The sequence below is a fragment of the Motacilla alba genome, chromosome 7, assembly GCF_015832195.1.
Source record: "Motacilla alba alba isolate MOTALB_02 chromosome 7, Motacilla_alba_V1.0_pri, whole genome shotgun sequence".
NCBI classification, from domain to species: domain Eukaryota; kingdom Metazoa; phylum Chordata; class Aves; order Passeriformes; family Motacillidae; genus Motacilla; species Motacilla alba.
The window spans coordinates 3769675-3784496 of NC_052022.1; the positions used below are offsets into that span (position 1 = coordinate 3769675).

At 39.1% G+C, this 14822-nt stretch overlaps 1 protein-coding gene across 13 annotated transcripts in view; it reads left to right on the top strand.

The window, feature by feature from the left end:
* The window catches only part of GTDC1 (glycosyltransferase like domain containing 1), a 169793-nt gene that overhangs the window by 88219 nt on the left and 66752 nt on the right, over window positions 1-14822 (top strand). The window lies entirely within an intron of this gene.

Here is a 14822-nt window from a genome sequence, read left to right on the forward strand (position 1 = left end):
AGTGCCTGTCGTGCAAACTTGCATCATTCAGGATGAGTGATTTCCCACTTGTTTCAGAGATTTCCCACTTGTTTCAGCCTTCCAGGAGTTGCCTGCTCCTCAACAATGAGTTTTTGGGGTTTTTTTGTTAGGGTTGGGATTAAATGCATGAGATGGTATTTTTTGTTTGGATTTAGATGTTTTTTTACTTTTTATTTACTACAGTGTTATAAACTATGAGTTTTATAGTATTCTTTTTTAATAAATTAAAAATGGAGTTGTATTTTTTCTTTATAAGGTTTTTTAAGGATAAATTGTGTAATTAAGAAGTGATACTTAAATTACTTTTATTTTTAACTTAATAAACTACTTGTGGATTTTTAAATTTAATTATGTAATATTACGACCTTTATGATGAAGAAAGTGAAGAAGAATGCATTTTTGTTTTAAAACTTTTATTTTGTTTTATATATATTAGTGCATTTTAAAACTTTAAATTCTAGGGTTTTTTTTACTGTGTGATATTACACATTTTTATTTAAATTGCACACTTGTGATTTTAGTTTCATTATTTAATTTTGGGAGTCTTCTTTATGGTTTTAGGTTAAATGTAGTGTTTTCCTGGGGGTCAGAAAGTCTGAAATTCGCACTAACCAGGGTTCCAACGCCTCAGCTCTGTGCATATTTGGGCATGGGAGGTCAAGGAGGAGACAGAAATGCTGGAGAATAGTGGAAGTGATAAGCCTGCAGCCAAGGGGCTGTTTTATCCCCTCTTCCTTCCCCTTCCTCTCTAATGTCTTTCCAGGTGGGCAGCAGCATTCCTGTGGCAGGGAGCAGCCGTGCAGATGTTGGCATGTGCTGCAGCAGGAGTTGCTCTTCGCTCCTCCTCGGTTACTCTGAAGGACGTTTTTTATTGCCCTCGTTTCAGAGCCCGCCTTGAAATTAGCAGTGGGTTATGTGGCTCAAAGGGAACATTCACAGGATCCTTTTCACTTTTGATTAAACCTGGCACAATTGTTTTTCCTGTTATAAGGGACTCTCCTCCCACTGAACAGGAACCTTGCTTCAGTGGGACCAGCACTAAATAGAGTGTGATTCTGCAATTTGATTATGCTCTTAAACCCAACACCATGCTGGGTACTTTTTTTTTTGCTGAAATAAGGATGGGAAGCACTGCAATGACTTTGCAAGAGCCCGCCTTTTGATCTGATAATAAGTTCTGGCCACACTTGAGATCTTTGCCCCTGACCAGCCTGTACTTAGAGTTATTTCACAGGCTAAATATTCATGTGTGGTAGTTTGAGGTAGAGAAATTTTTAGTGCAGGAGCTGAGGTTGTGCACTCACTTGATGTACTCAAACTGCAAGGTTTGAGTTTCAGTGTCTTGGAAAAGTTTGTATTCTAAAATACTGGTGCAAATCATTTAGAAATCAATGACTAAAGTTACATCTTTAAACATCTGTTTTTGACAAGCGGGTTAAAATGCTGCAGTGTTTCTTAGGGACTTGGCTGCCTGGATGGCAGCATAGTTCAGTACCTGTATATCTTTGAGGATCTACTATTCCCTCTTCGAATCCAGAGCTTTTGAGCACAGGGAATGCTGTGGGTGCTCAGCATATTTGATGTGGAGCCAGTTCCAGAGGCTCTTGGGGTTTTGGCGTACCTTAGGAATCATGTGGCCCAGACCTAGTTTTGGAGATGAAGTTATGATAACCCTGTCTCGTATATTACATCAGCTCTTTTGGACTTGTCAGCCCTGGCAGATGGGGTCAGACAAGATCTGACAAATTAGGCTGAAGTCATCATGCACACAGCGCTCGTTTGTCCAAAGCAGGAGGTGATTAGGTGGGTAAAATCATGAGCCTGCTACCTAAACTGGTGCAGCAGGAAGATCTCACATCTCACTGTGTGCTCTTTAAGAGTCCTGCTCTCATGTTAAATCCCATCTCACAAGGCAGGACACCTTTCCCTTTTTATTGTGGTCACTGCACTTGAGATTGTATCAAAAACCTCTTTTCAACAGTGATGGGCAAGATTAAGATGTTCATAAACACTGTGTGACAGTAAAACTTTCACAGCAGAGTGATTAGAAACAAAAATTAATGCCAGCTCTATTATATCTAATCTATATTTTATTCAACAGCTGATTCTAGATATAAGATCTGAGGTGTTGAGACAAAGTCCAATATTGAGACAATAGGAAAAAATCTGAAGAAAAGGCTGCTTCTGCCTGACTCTGAAGTTCTTTGGATTTGACCTTCAGCTGCAGCCAAAATTTGCTTTTTCTTTACATAAAGTTGAATGCACCTGTGGCAATTCAAAGCTGGTTTTTTTTTTTTTTAATTTGGATTGTACTAATATAGTGACTGAATGGAGATTGAGGAGAAAAAGGTTAAGAAAAATTGTGGCCAAGCTAAAATTTATGAAGCAAGCTCTTAGCCCAGAGTGTTTTTCAAGTTATTTTCAAATGGTAATTTGCTTTATCCAAACCAAACTCATACAGTGTAAGTAAGTGATTATTTGCATGACTGACAATCATTTCAATGCCTGCAGTCTTTTTAAAATGCATAATTTTGCTGAGATGTTGGGAAAATATTTAAAAATTCTGAAGGCAAACTAACCAGGGTGGGTTTTTTAATTATTTTTTTATTTTGACCTCTTTAATTTTGCGTGTGAATGTCTCAGTGTTTGTTCTTGTCTGAAACATAATCTACCTTTGGATTGGGGAGAGAGAGGTGATCTGAGAAATCCTCACATGTGTGATGGGGAGCTTTTTAAGATTATTTTAGATTAATATTGCAGTTGTAGGGCAAAATAAAATACATCTGAGCCCTGATCAAAACCAGTGTAATGAAGGATCATGTCATAGGAGTTAATCCTGTAAAATATCCACCTTTTAATGTAATTACTGTAGGTGATGGCCACAAACAGCACAAGCAGCATTGTAAATGATCACTTAAGAGGGGAGGTATTATGATGAAGGATATCCTAGGAAACACTTGTGGATACTCTGAGAGGCACCACTATAATTTGTAGTGTGTATTTAAATATTTCAAATGGGCTTCTAATGGGCTTTTCTACTTCTGAGGGGAAGTTGTTGATGCTTTTTTATAAAGAATCTTTTTTTTAATAAATGTTTGTCATTAGGACCTGTGTTGGTGTTCCCAGAGCAAACTCAGCAGACTTTGGTCCTTATCTAACAATAAGAAAAGATGAAAGGATTTGAGGATTTGACAGAATAAGATATTTACTGACCTAATCCTCCTGTTTTCTGGTTCTGACAATGACTGGCTTCCATATTATATCCTGCGGTGCCAAGGCTGCTCTGTGTATTCCCACCCCATATGATTTCTGACTTGAATTCTGCTCTTTGTCCATTCTGGTGAAGTATATGGTGTGGGAATAAATATCAGAGTATTTCTAAGCTTTGAGACAAAAAACCCTCTGAGCTCAGGCTGTCCCTTCACAGTGCATTGGTATTTCAAGGGCTGGAGAGCAGTGGCTGCTCTGCCGTGTGTGCTGTGTGTGTCAGACTGGGGCTTTATAGCACAGAGTTAAATACATTGTAATTCACTCTTACCTGCCCATTGACTTCATTTTAGTATCTTTTCTATTGTAACATAAATAAAATCCAATTTTTTTTCGCTGTACAATCAATAGAGTCTATTTTGATATAATATTTTTCCACTTTTGCACTGTAAAATGATGGTCAGGGAAGAAATTCCCTTTCAGCTGATGTTATCTTTGGTACTTCTCTACATGCCAGCAGAGGCCTCTGGAAAAGATCTGCAGGGTCTTTGTTGGTATTTGGATATCCACTGGACCATTATCCTGGTCTAGTGGAAGGTGTCTCTGCCTGTGGCAGAGCTAGATGATCTTTAAGCTCCCTTCCAGCCCAAACCATTCCATGATCCTATGATTTTATAGGAATTCTCTCATCCCATCTGTCAGTGGCAGTTTGCAAAGCAGGGTCAGATTAGGTACTCCTTGGAATTCATTCCAATGATAATTTCAATTTAGATTTTTGGTATTATTACTATTCCTCTGATTGTAGTATATCTTTATTGTTATCACACTGTGGTAGGAAAGGAAGATGTTTTTATAAGCAAGAATGAAGTAACGTTCTAAGAGCTCACAATTCACATTGGACTGAGGTGGAATAATATAAAAGAAACATGAGAGTATGAGGATTACAGCAGAAAATAAAAACTGTTTTTTTTTTTTAAGTAGAACTTGTATTATCTGCAGTGCACATTTTGAACTAGAATTAAAGATTTTAGGCTTGTTTCTTCATTTGCTTTTATAACTTAATACAGTTACCAGGACATTCTCAACCATTTGGGCTTACATTTTTTTAGTTATAGTATGAGAGAGGCAGAATTTGCTAATTCAGAGAATTTTAGGGCTCGTCAAGGGAGTTCTTGAGTAAAGCAGAAGTTTTTAAAAGACACTGACAGTATCTCTTGTCCTGAAACATGTGTGGAGGAGCCTGTTTGGGGGAAGTAAAAAAATGAAATAAATTAATTGTATCACTTGGATCAGGTTTGCAGGGCTGAACTTAACTGGAAAAATGCAGATGTCAATGAGCAAGGAGAGACTTGAATTCACAGGAGCCCAGAGCTATGGATGGGCACTGGGGATGTGTCTGCATTGCAGGGAAAGCTGCTCGGCAGTGGTACCCATGTGAGCTGTAGTGAACTGTCTTGCATGTGGGAAGCCACAGATAGCTTAGAAGAGCAGTTTTTGGCTAATTAGCCTTCCAGTGAAATAGGTTGTATTAGCTTAGGTGGAGTGCTAATGACAGTGACTCTGGTACTGGGGGTACCTCCTGCCTTTGGTGGTGGCTCGGGCATCTCCATGGTGCTCCGTGCCCTCTCCAGTGGCACAGCCTCGCTGCCACCATGGTTTATGGGTCATTAGCATAATTAGAAAGTGCCAATAGACTGCTCCTACCTTGGGGCTTGCTGCTGAAGAGCTGGGTGATGGAAATTGCTCCCCAGAATGTCTTTCCTCCTCACCTGCCGCAAGCGGGGTTTGAGGATTGGTGTTGGCACGCTGAGAGTTACACAAAGAGCAAGAGGGATGCTCTCAGGATCTGGGACACAGCCTCTGTTGGGAGGAATGTGCAGTGTGGGCTCAAAAGGGGCAAAAAATGGAATTTTTCCATTGTGGAGCTGTTGGCAGTGGGGTGGTTCCTCCCGCCCCTCTGGGATTAGTGCTAACTCAGGTAGCTGCACCTGCAGTGAGGGCTTAGGTGGTTCAGTGAAGGACACCTTCATTTTCAGTGGTGTTTTCTCCCATGATGCTTCCTCCACACACTCACCTGTGCTGTCCTGGGTGATGTAGGAGTTTCCATTCTCCCTCTGGATCATGGATAAGAGCTGTTACCCCAGCCTTGTCTTCCGGGCAGAACATGCCAGTTTTATCCCCAAAATATTTATCCCCTGGCCATTCCAGCAGCATCAGAATGAGAGTGCTCTCCTAGAGAAGGGCCTGGCTGAAGAGTCTGCTGGGATGTGTTCATTCTGCAAAACTTGCTAAAAAGTAATTTCTTTTTTATCTATTCAGGCACAAAAATAGTTTTACTGACTCTCTTTTATCTGTCGTATAGGTATTCCTCTAAATGCTGTCATAATAACCATTTAGGCTCACAATAGCTCACAAGGATACTTAAGCAGAATTCTCTGTGCAACCCACTTTTTTATTATGTTGGGTACTGCTCATGTTGCATACAACACATTCCCATAAAATTTGCTTTTTGTATTTACAGAGAAATTTCTCTGGAGAGTTAAGGTCTTGTAAAACATTCTTGTTCTACAGCGTGAACGAATTATCATACTCTGGGGAATTAAAAGTGAAGTGTACTGAAGAAAAGAATTTTTTCATTAAAATGCAGTTTATATTGATAAAACAGATTACTAGCATTTGATGAAATGTGAAACTTGGATCTACCCATATCGCTAAATCACCAGTAGGTTTATTTTGGCAAGAAGAATAGTATGTAATGTATATCAGGACCAATCGTTATACAGTACCTGTTAGTTTTGTATTAGATTAAATTGTCTTTCACTAAAGTACTTGGAAAAAACCCTACTATATCTGTATCTTGAAGTAGCAGAATGTGGTAACCAAGAATATTAGAAAATAAAAGCTGTCGTGTTATCAGTTTTGGCACAGTCATTTATCAATCAGTATTTTAAACATTGACAAGTGGTAATTTAATAGGGAATGACCCTGTTGGCAGGAAGTTCTAATGACAGATGATGCAAACTCATTTATCACTATGGGGCTGTGCTGGCTTCTTACCTTTCTCAGTATCACAGCTCATATTTTCCAAGTCTGGGATGTGAGAAGCCACAAAGGGCAAAACCTGTGGCACTGAGCCTATAACCACTCCCATCTAATCTGATTAACCCCTTAGCTGCAAATTTCTCTGCAGCAGAGCTGGTGAGAGCTACAAGTTCTCATGCTGATTTAAATACCATTTGCTTTTTAAGGAGGATTTTCCACAATACTTTCCCATAGGCAGTTTTTCAGAAATATTCAAGTTGTGTCACTTTGAATACACAGTTGAGACGTGCTGGTGCTTGGCTTTCAAAAAACAAACCACATCCTAATAATTAATAGCACATTTCATTAGCAGGCATTAAAAATATTGCATGCAGTGCCCTATACAATGGGCAGCTATTATTATTATTATCATTACTACTCGAGGAGGAAATGGATGCATTCAGAGGTTTAATTGATTCGTGCATATTCATGTGGGAAGTCAGTGGTAGAGTCACGACTGGACTGGATTATTATGCACTTCCATGCATAATAATTTCTCTGCAACTTGGGAAGAGAATAGCCTACCTTGCTGTAATAAATGTGGGCATTTGGAGTTGAAGGATGTCATGGGAGAAGGGTTGAAAATGACACCTTCATCAGCAACTGGTATGGATGGTGCTCCTCAGTCGTCTGGGATTCCATCTGGAATAAACTCATGCAGCTGTACTTACTCTGAATTAAAAAAATAATTTTACTTTAATTTCCACACTAGTGGAAGTTTTAATCGATTTAGTATAAATATATGTTACATTTTTTAAAGCATCATAAACACAAGTCCTTGTGGGGGCTTTCTTCACCTTCCTACCTCAATTCTCTTTCTGTGTCTTTTCTTCTCCTTTCACGACAGAGTCTTTCTCCTGGGTGCTGGGGTTGAATTAAATATCATTCCCATTCAGGATGTTTGAGACATGAAATGCTTTCAGAGTTTGCATCAAATTGTTGTCATAAGAATCAGTGAAATTTAAATTTAATTGGTTAAAATCGTCACAGCAGACTTAAAATAAAGCTGTGGGTTTGTTTGGTTGGGTTTTTTTCCTTTTATTCAAAGTGGAAAAAAGCTGTTGCTTAATGGTAGAACCCTGCAAAGTACTAAATACCCTTATTTTACCTGCAGTCGGGGGGAACTGAGAGCTGTTGGTGGGAATACAATGTTAACAGGGGTAGGAAAAGGTGGCACAAAATTAACTCTGGGTATTGAGTGGTCTGGCTGTGTCCAGGTCCCTTTCAATCCATAGGAACTTAAATCATTTGCATGTGTGAAAGATGGTTTTTATACACAAGGCCGTCCCTGCTGGATTTTGCATTTCAAAATACTGCCCTTCAACGTTTGAACAATTTCATATTTTTTATTATGAAATTCATGAATATTGCATGGAAGTGAAGGTGGATTTTTTTTTTTCCTTTAAAGGGATTTCATGCTTACAGGATTGTAACAGAGAGGGAGGCAGTCATGTTGGGCATCTTATTTCTTAGCTGCTACATGAGGCAATGACAGAACCTTATTGTTTAAATATTCTGGGTGCTTGCAATATAGTATAAAAGAAAACAGGTAATGTGCTAAAAATTTTGCAGAAAATGTAAAGAATAGGAAGGGAAATAAGAGTTTTTAGAGATTATTCACTAAGAATATAAAATGTCAGAAATCAGTTTTGAAAGGATGAAAGAACCTCTGTTCCCAGTTGTAGGGGAATGTCAGTACCTTTAGAAAAAGCCACATTTCATCTTGAATATAGCATTAGTTTGGGGAGAAGAAAGCTAAACCAACCAAAACCCAAACAAACAGCACCTTTTAAAAGAGTGGTGGAATAGATTGCCTTGCAAATTGTTATTAAATGTGAGACTGAAACTTTATGTGTGTTGGATCTGCTTCAAGCACTGTTGTGTGCAAGATTGCAGACAACCCATTCCAGTTACAGTCAGAGGTACTGTCAGATGGAAGTGTCAGTGGGGAAGATATGAAGATGTTCTATAGAAATTATAGAGAATAAGAGAACAAAATTGCAGGATGGAATACATAAAATCACATATTGAAGAGGAAACTTGGAGCATAGCTCTCCAGTCCTATGGAGATGACCTTTATGTAATGTGTAAGAACAACTTAATGCAGATGTTTTATTTATACATAACCAAATGGGATGAAGTTAAATGTTTTTTAATTTTGCCAAATCACAGATAATTTCTTTGTTGCTCAAGGAGTGTTTTAATCTAGTTAGTTTTTTTCCTATGGTTTTTTTTTTTTTGGTTTGTTGTTTTGGTGTTTTTGTTTTTTTTTTTGCATTTGCAAATACTTAATATTTTATATTTTGGACATTCCCCCTGCTCAGTTGTGACTCCCAGATGAAATAATCCTCTTCTTCTTCCCTTTAAATAATTCAGATAGCATACATTTAAAAATATGAAAATCCCAACGTAAATGTGCCAGAAGTGCTTTTAAGGTAGGAGGCTGTTCTGCTTTACTATGGAAAAGAAGCATCTCTAAATGGCAATGAAGCTTAATCAGTCCTGGTCTTGCAAACACCAAGTCATAGGGATGCTTTGTGGAAGAACTGTGGGAGATACAAGTCCAGGACTGTTTTCTCAGCCTCTTATCTTAGAATGGTTTGGGTTGGAAGGAGCCTGTAAGATCATCTTGTTCTACCCCTGCCTTAGGGAGGAGCACCTTCCATTATCCCAGGGTGTTCCAAGCCCTGTCCAACCTGGCCTTGGACACCTCCAGGGTTCCAGGGGCAGCCACAGCATTTCTGGGCACCTGTGCCAGGGCCTGCCCACCCTCACAGGGAGCAATTCCTTCCCAATATCCCACCTATCCCTGCCCTCTGGCAGTGGGAAGCCATTCTCCCTGTCCTGTGTCTCCATGCCCTTGTCCAAAGTCCCTCTCCAGCTCTCTTGGAGCCCCTTTAAGCACTTTAAGGGGCTCAAAATTATCCCTGGAGCCATCCCTTCCCATGACTGAACACTCCCAGCTTTTTCAGTCTGTCCATAACATAGCTGAGGGGCTCCAGCCCTTGATGCATCTTCGTGGCTTCCTTTAGACTTGTGCCAACAGCTCCAAAGAATACCATGAATGTTCTGCAACAAGATTGCATCTTCAGTTCCATGACACTCAAAAATCCCCCAAGCTATTCTCAGCCATGTTCTCCTTTGAACTCTTAAGCATTTTCCATCTGCAGTTGATGGTTCTCACAGGTGTTGAACAGAGAAACAGGCAGATCTTCCTTTCCTTGGTCACTTTGATGTGCTAAAGGTGGACCAGTCTTTGTGGGTGTGCAGGTATTGCCACAAATGTGCTGACATTTAGTGTAGCTAAATAGCTGCACTGTACCATATATATTTTTTTATTTTTTTAAAGTGTATTTGAATCTCATACACCATAGAAAAGATATTTTAAATGTACAGTTTGATTTGTCTGTGTAAAGCACTGAAAAAAAAATAAAAAAGTATGTTGTTCTGGTCATCCGTGCTCAAGAAAGATTAATTTAAAGTGTGAAACAGGTGTAGAGAATTGCTGCTGGGATGATTAGGAGAATCTGTATTATGAGAGCAGATTAAAAGAGTATGGTTCACTTGTCCTTGCAAAATAAAGGTTGAGAAGGGGATATATGTTAATCTTTATAAATACAGTCAGAGGATAAATGCCATGAAAGAGGAGGAATTATTTAAGTTTCAGGATAATCCTTACAACATCCACTAGGTATAAATTGGTCATTATTAAATGACTGAGACTGGAAGTGGAAAAGTGGGCGTGGAGGGTGGTTGCTTGGTGTGATTTTTATTTTCCAGAGACACGTTTAGTTGTGAAATGACTGTTGAAACACTATTGAAATGCAAGTTTGATAAATTCATAGAATGGTTGGTTAAACAATATAGGAGTAGTGCCAGGCAGCTGCAGATATTTATTGTGATGATATCCCCAAAATGAAGGTGAAAAAAGATGCACGATGGGTTGGTCACTTGATGACTTCAGTCTTGAGACCTGAACTGGTCCATGAAGGAGATCCTGAGTTTCCAGCATCTGTACAGGACACAGCAGCCCAGCCTGTTCTGTGTACTGCACAGTGTTGATCTTGTGGCTCATTAATCATGAGTTTCCTAAACGAGCTGTGTCCTGCAAGGTATGTCCAGCTCATCTGTCCAGCCTCTGTGTTTGGGATGGGCTGAATTTTTATTAGTTGGATTCATAATGATCATTGTGGGAAGGGAAAAAAAGTGAGGGGAATGTTTGTGTCTGACTGTACTGGGTTCATCTGGGCATTTTAGTGCTTTTGAAGAAAACCACATCATGGCCAGTGCTTTTTGTCCCTCCTCTTTTTTGCCTTTGCAACAAGGAAGTTTTTGAGGCATCACTCTTAGAATCATAAATTCCTGGAATGGTTTGGGTTGACAGAGGCCTTAAAGACCATCTGGTTCCAACCCCCTGCCATGGGCAGGAACATCTTCCACTAGACCAGGTTGGTCCAAGCCCCATCCAGCCTGGACTGGAACTCTTAATGGGGTGGGATGTCAACAAATTCATGGAAGATGTTGTTTTTTGGAAGCCTGGGCATCCCTCAGAAGACAAGTAGAAGTGCTGCCAAAGGGTTGACAGCCACAGGGATTTGGGAAAGCATTAGGTGAGATGTGCCTCAGTAAAAACCATTGTCAGGCAAAATGTTTGAGTCTTGTTGCTCTCTAAGCATCCTTCTGTGTTTTGCCTCAGTTTACTTTTGCTCGCTGAAGCATTTGGATAAAATATTTCCATTGAGCTCATTGGAGTCAGAATGAGTTTGTTTTAACTTTCTTATTTTGATGAGTCTGTAGGGCTCTATCACTTTCATCCTTGTGTAGAGCAGTTTTAATACTAAAACTGCCTCAATCTGTGCTAGAAGCAAATGGGAGGGCAGAAAGAACAGCTTTTTATGCAGTAATTCCTTTCAGTGACTGAAATTTTATCTGTCCTTCCTCAAACTTCATCGCACATCTCTTGGATTCAGAGTTCACTTGTGTTATCTGCCATCTGAGTTTGAATTACCCATCTTGAGTGATGTGACTATATATGGAAAAGAGAGGATTGGACCCTTTTTGTGTGCCTAAACTGTTGTCTTTTTCTTGCCAATAAATGGAGGGATCAGCTGACAGGGTTCCTGGTAAAAGAGTCGCGATGAAAAATTAAAAAAAAAATTGGAAATATTAAAAGGTAAAAAAAATTTCTTTTATTTTCTAGTGAGACCTTGTATGAGAGATCAAGACATATTTATGATAGTAAACCATTGTATCTCTGGTTCTGGAAGCAGCTGAGCTCTTTTCAGTGGTACCCACCCAGTGCTGGACTTGCCAGCACATCTATACGTTGGCGACTTATTATTCCACGAGCATCACTTCATTTGGGCTGGCAATAAGTCCTGTTCAGTCATTGTGCTGCAGAGGAATGTTTAAAGCTGCAATGTGCATTGGAGTCTGTTTGTTTGCAGCAGCTGATTTGCCTAAGCTTTGATGCGCAGTCACTTTCTGACATTTGTGTATTTCAGCAGTGAACAATGTAAACTCATTTTCTGAGCACTTTGATTACTTGCACATAGCAGTGCCCATGGCATGTGACAGAGAAGAGCACTCTATCCACTAATCAGATAGATATGCTTCAAGCGTATTTACACAAAATAATGAAAACAGCTGTTAGATACCTTTAAACTTGAGTGTGTTTTGTTATTAATCTACTAGCCCGTACACATGACACTATAATTCTTCGCTCACTCAAGTTGCCTTTAATGACACAGTAATAAAACGGAGAGGGATGAAAGTAATGGAATTGTAGAATGTAATGCCTCAATTGTTCTACAGTGTCTTCCTTTTTGCCAAAATAAACCACAATTAGGTCCATATGGTGTTTTGAAGTTTTCAAGCAATGACCCTAATAAAAAGTAATGAATTTCTGACAAAAGAAAGCATGGTGCTCTTTTAAGCAGATATCTTTGCTATTGATCTAGTTATGATTGCAGACTGATATGCTAATAGAAGAAGAAAGGTTCAACGTGCCTGGTACAAGCACTTTCATTTGTGGTTTATTTTATTCTTATGAAATTCAGATTGAAAAGGTAGGAACATGTTGTAATCCATCAGTTATGACTCCCTTTTAAAAGACCTACTATAAAGAAAACAAATGGATTTTCCTTGAGGAAAAAATGGAGAGCATTTGTTAAGTTGGAATTCCTAAAGTGAATGCTAACTAGGAGGATGCCTCACAATGATGAAGATGCTTTGTTTGGATATATGAAATTTGACTTGAACACTTCAGTGTCTTCAGCGGTCCAAGCTCTGGTAGTGACTTTTCTCTCTTTTAACCTTTTTTGAATTGGTATGATACTCCTGTTCGTGTGGAAAATCAAAGTATCCGCAGAGCAGTTGTTGGGGAGGTGGAGATACTCAAACACAATGACTCGGGAGGATGTGCAGCTCATCCTCCTGCATAGCTGTGGGCAACCAATAAACAAGTTTGGTGTGTCAGCATTATTCCAGTGCAGTAATCGGGATGCCTGAAGTTGGGGTAATGCAGTTGTAATAAAGAGAGAAGGAAGATTCTGGAAGCAGATATGAGGAGAAGGAGAAAATAAGTGGCTGATTTGATGAACCTTCTCTGCTAGAGGTTGTTGAATGAGTGCTTATCCCACATATACACAGCCCTGAATTCCTCAGTTGGAAAGCATCTGCTGGATAATGTGCGTCATTGCATTATTTCACTCCAGGAAGAGTAGCTGAGGCCTGTAGTCTTGCAATGTGAAACTACTCAGAGCATCTTTCCAAGCCAATCTACCTTGTCTGGCATTGATCACCACTAGAAACTGTCTTGGAGTGGCTCCTCCATGGTAAATTATGAGTCCAGTTATTTAATGGGCTGATTTCTCTGTTTCATATTCTCTGTCTATTGAGCTACTTTTCATATTTCCCACTCCAGTCCCGACTGAACCTTTGGAAAAGAACTGAATTTTGGCCTCAACAACAATTTTTTATTCATGTTTTGCCACCTTGTACATTGGTAATTTCTCCATCTCTTTATATATCACAAAGGTGGGAGGTTACCTTGTTAATTTTAATAGGAAAGAATCTTGTTCATGGGTAGAACTTTGTTCTCCTGAAGGTATCTTTAATAAGCAGGGGTAGTTCATAGAATCACAGAATGGTTTGGGTTGAAAGGCACTTAAGAGATTATCTCATTTCATCCCCTACAATGGGCAGGGACACCTGCCACTGGACCAGGTTGCTCAATTGTTATTTATTCCACCACTTTTCTTCCTGAAAATGCTCTGGTTTAATTTCTTGCATTCTTATGTTGGCTTCCTTGAGATGTGAATGGTTAATTTGCTTTATTGCAATTATGTTTAATAGCATTTGACTGGTGCTTAGGAACTGGGACTTGCCTTCTGGAGGAGGATGTGTCCTGCAGGAGGAATAATCTCACTTCAGATTGTAAAATCTGGATTATATATGTTACTTTGAGTTCTAGTAATAGGAACACCAAACTGAAAATTTTCACCTACCTTCCTGTAATTAAAATATTTTTGAATTATATTTTTTCTTGCCTCAATTTTTTTTATGTCAAAAGCTTTAAAAAATGGTCTTGTGCTGTGAAATAGATTTTAGACTGGCTTTCAGTTGTATTGAAAAAATTTGAGTTTAGCCTAGGAAGTGTTTAAAATGTGCCAGTTTCCATGGACTGTTGTAAATGAGAACTGTTAGGATTTTCACCCCCACTCTGCAGGTTCTCCAGTGAAGCTGGATAGCAGCAATTAAACTTCTCCCCTATATAACAAGTAATAATAAACATGTTGAAATATTCTTAATATTGGAAAAGGCTCAGAAAAGGGTGTGAACCTTCAGATGCTTACTTAAGCATTTGATGCTTAAATGCTTAAGTCCTTTATTCATTAAAATATAAGGATCTGCTTCTGCAGGGTTGTCCTCCCATGAGAAATCTAAATACCATCAGATGACTTTTTCTGGCTTATTTTTTATTCAACTCAGTTGAAATTATTTGAGATTCTGAGGTATTTTAAAGGTCTTGGAATACCTGCAAAGTCTTCTGTAAACTCTGGAAATTTGAAGATTATACTGTCTATGGTATCCCAAGTTTTGTCCATTAGTCTGGAACAGCAAGCACTCTGACCCCGCTGATTGTGTTTTTATTTATTGGGTAAAAGTGCCCAAAATAGTCTTGGTCCTCTATAGTTTGTGCTTTCATTTGCATTATGATAATACCAGGTGCATCCCGGTACTTTCCAACATGTGAAAATAATGCAGCCAGTATTTTAGAAGCATTTATCAGCAAAAAGATAATAACCCAAGGTTTCTGATGTTTAGTATAAGTGTGCTTGAGCACATATGGACAGTTCTGTGGGTGACTGGCTGCAGTCGCGCAGATTTTGTCAGTCTGCCTGTGTCTTTGCAAGACCAGCTCCTTAATGAACAGTCATTATTGCAGAGCTCCTAGTAGTAGGCCAAAATATGGTATTATGTATGTAAAATTTGTAATATGTAAAATTTTC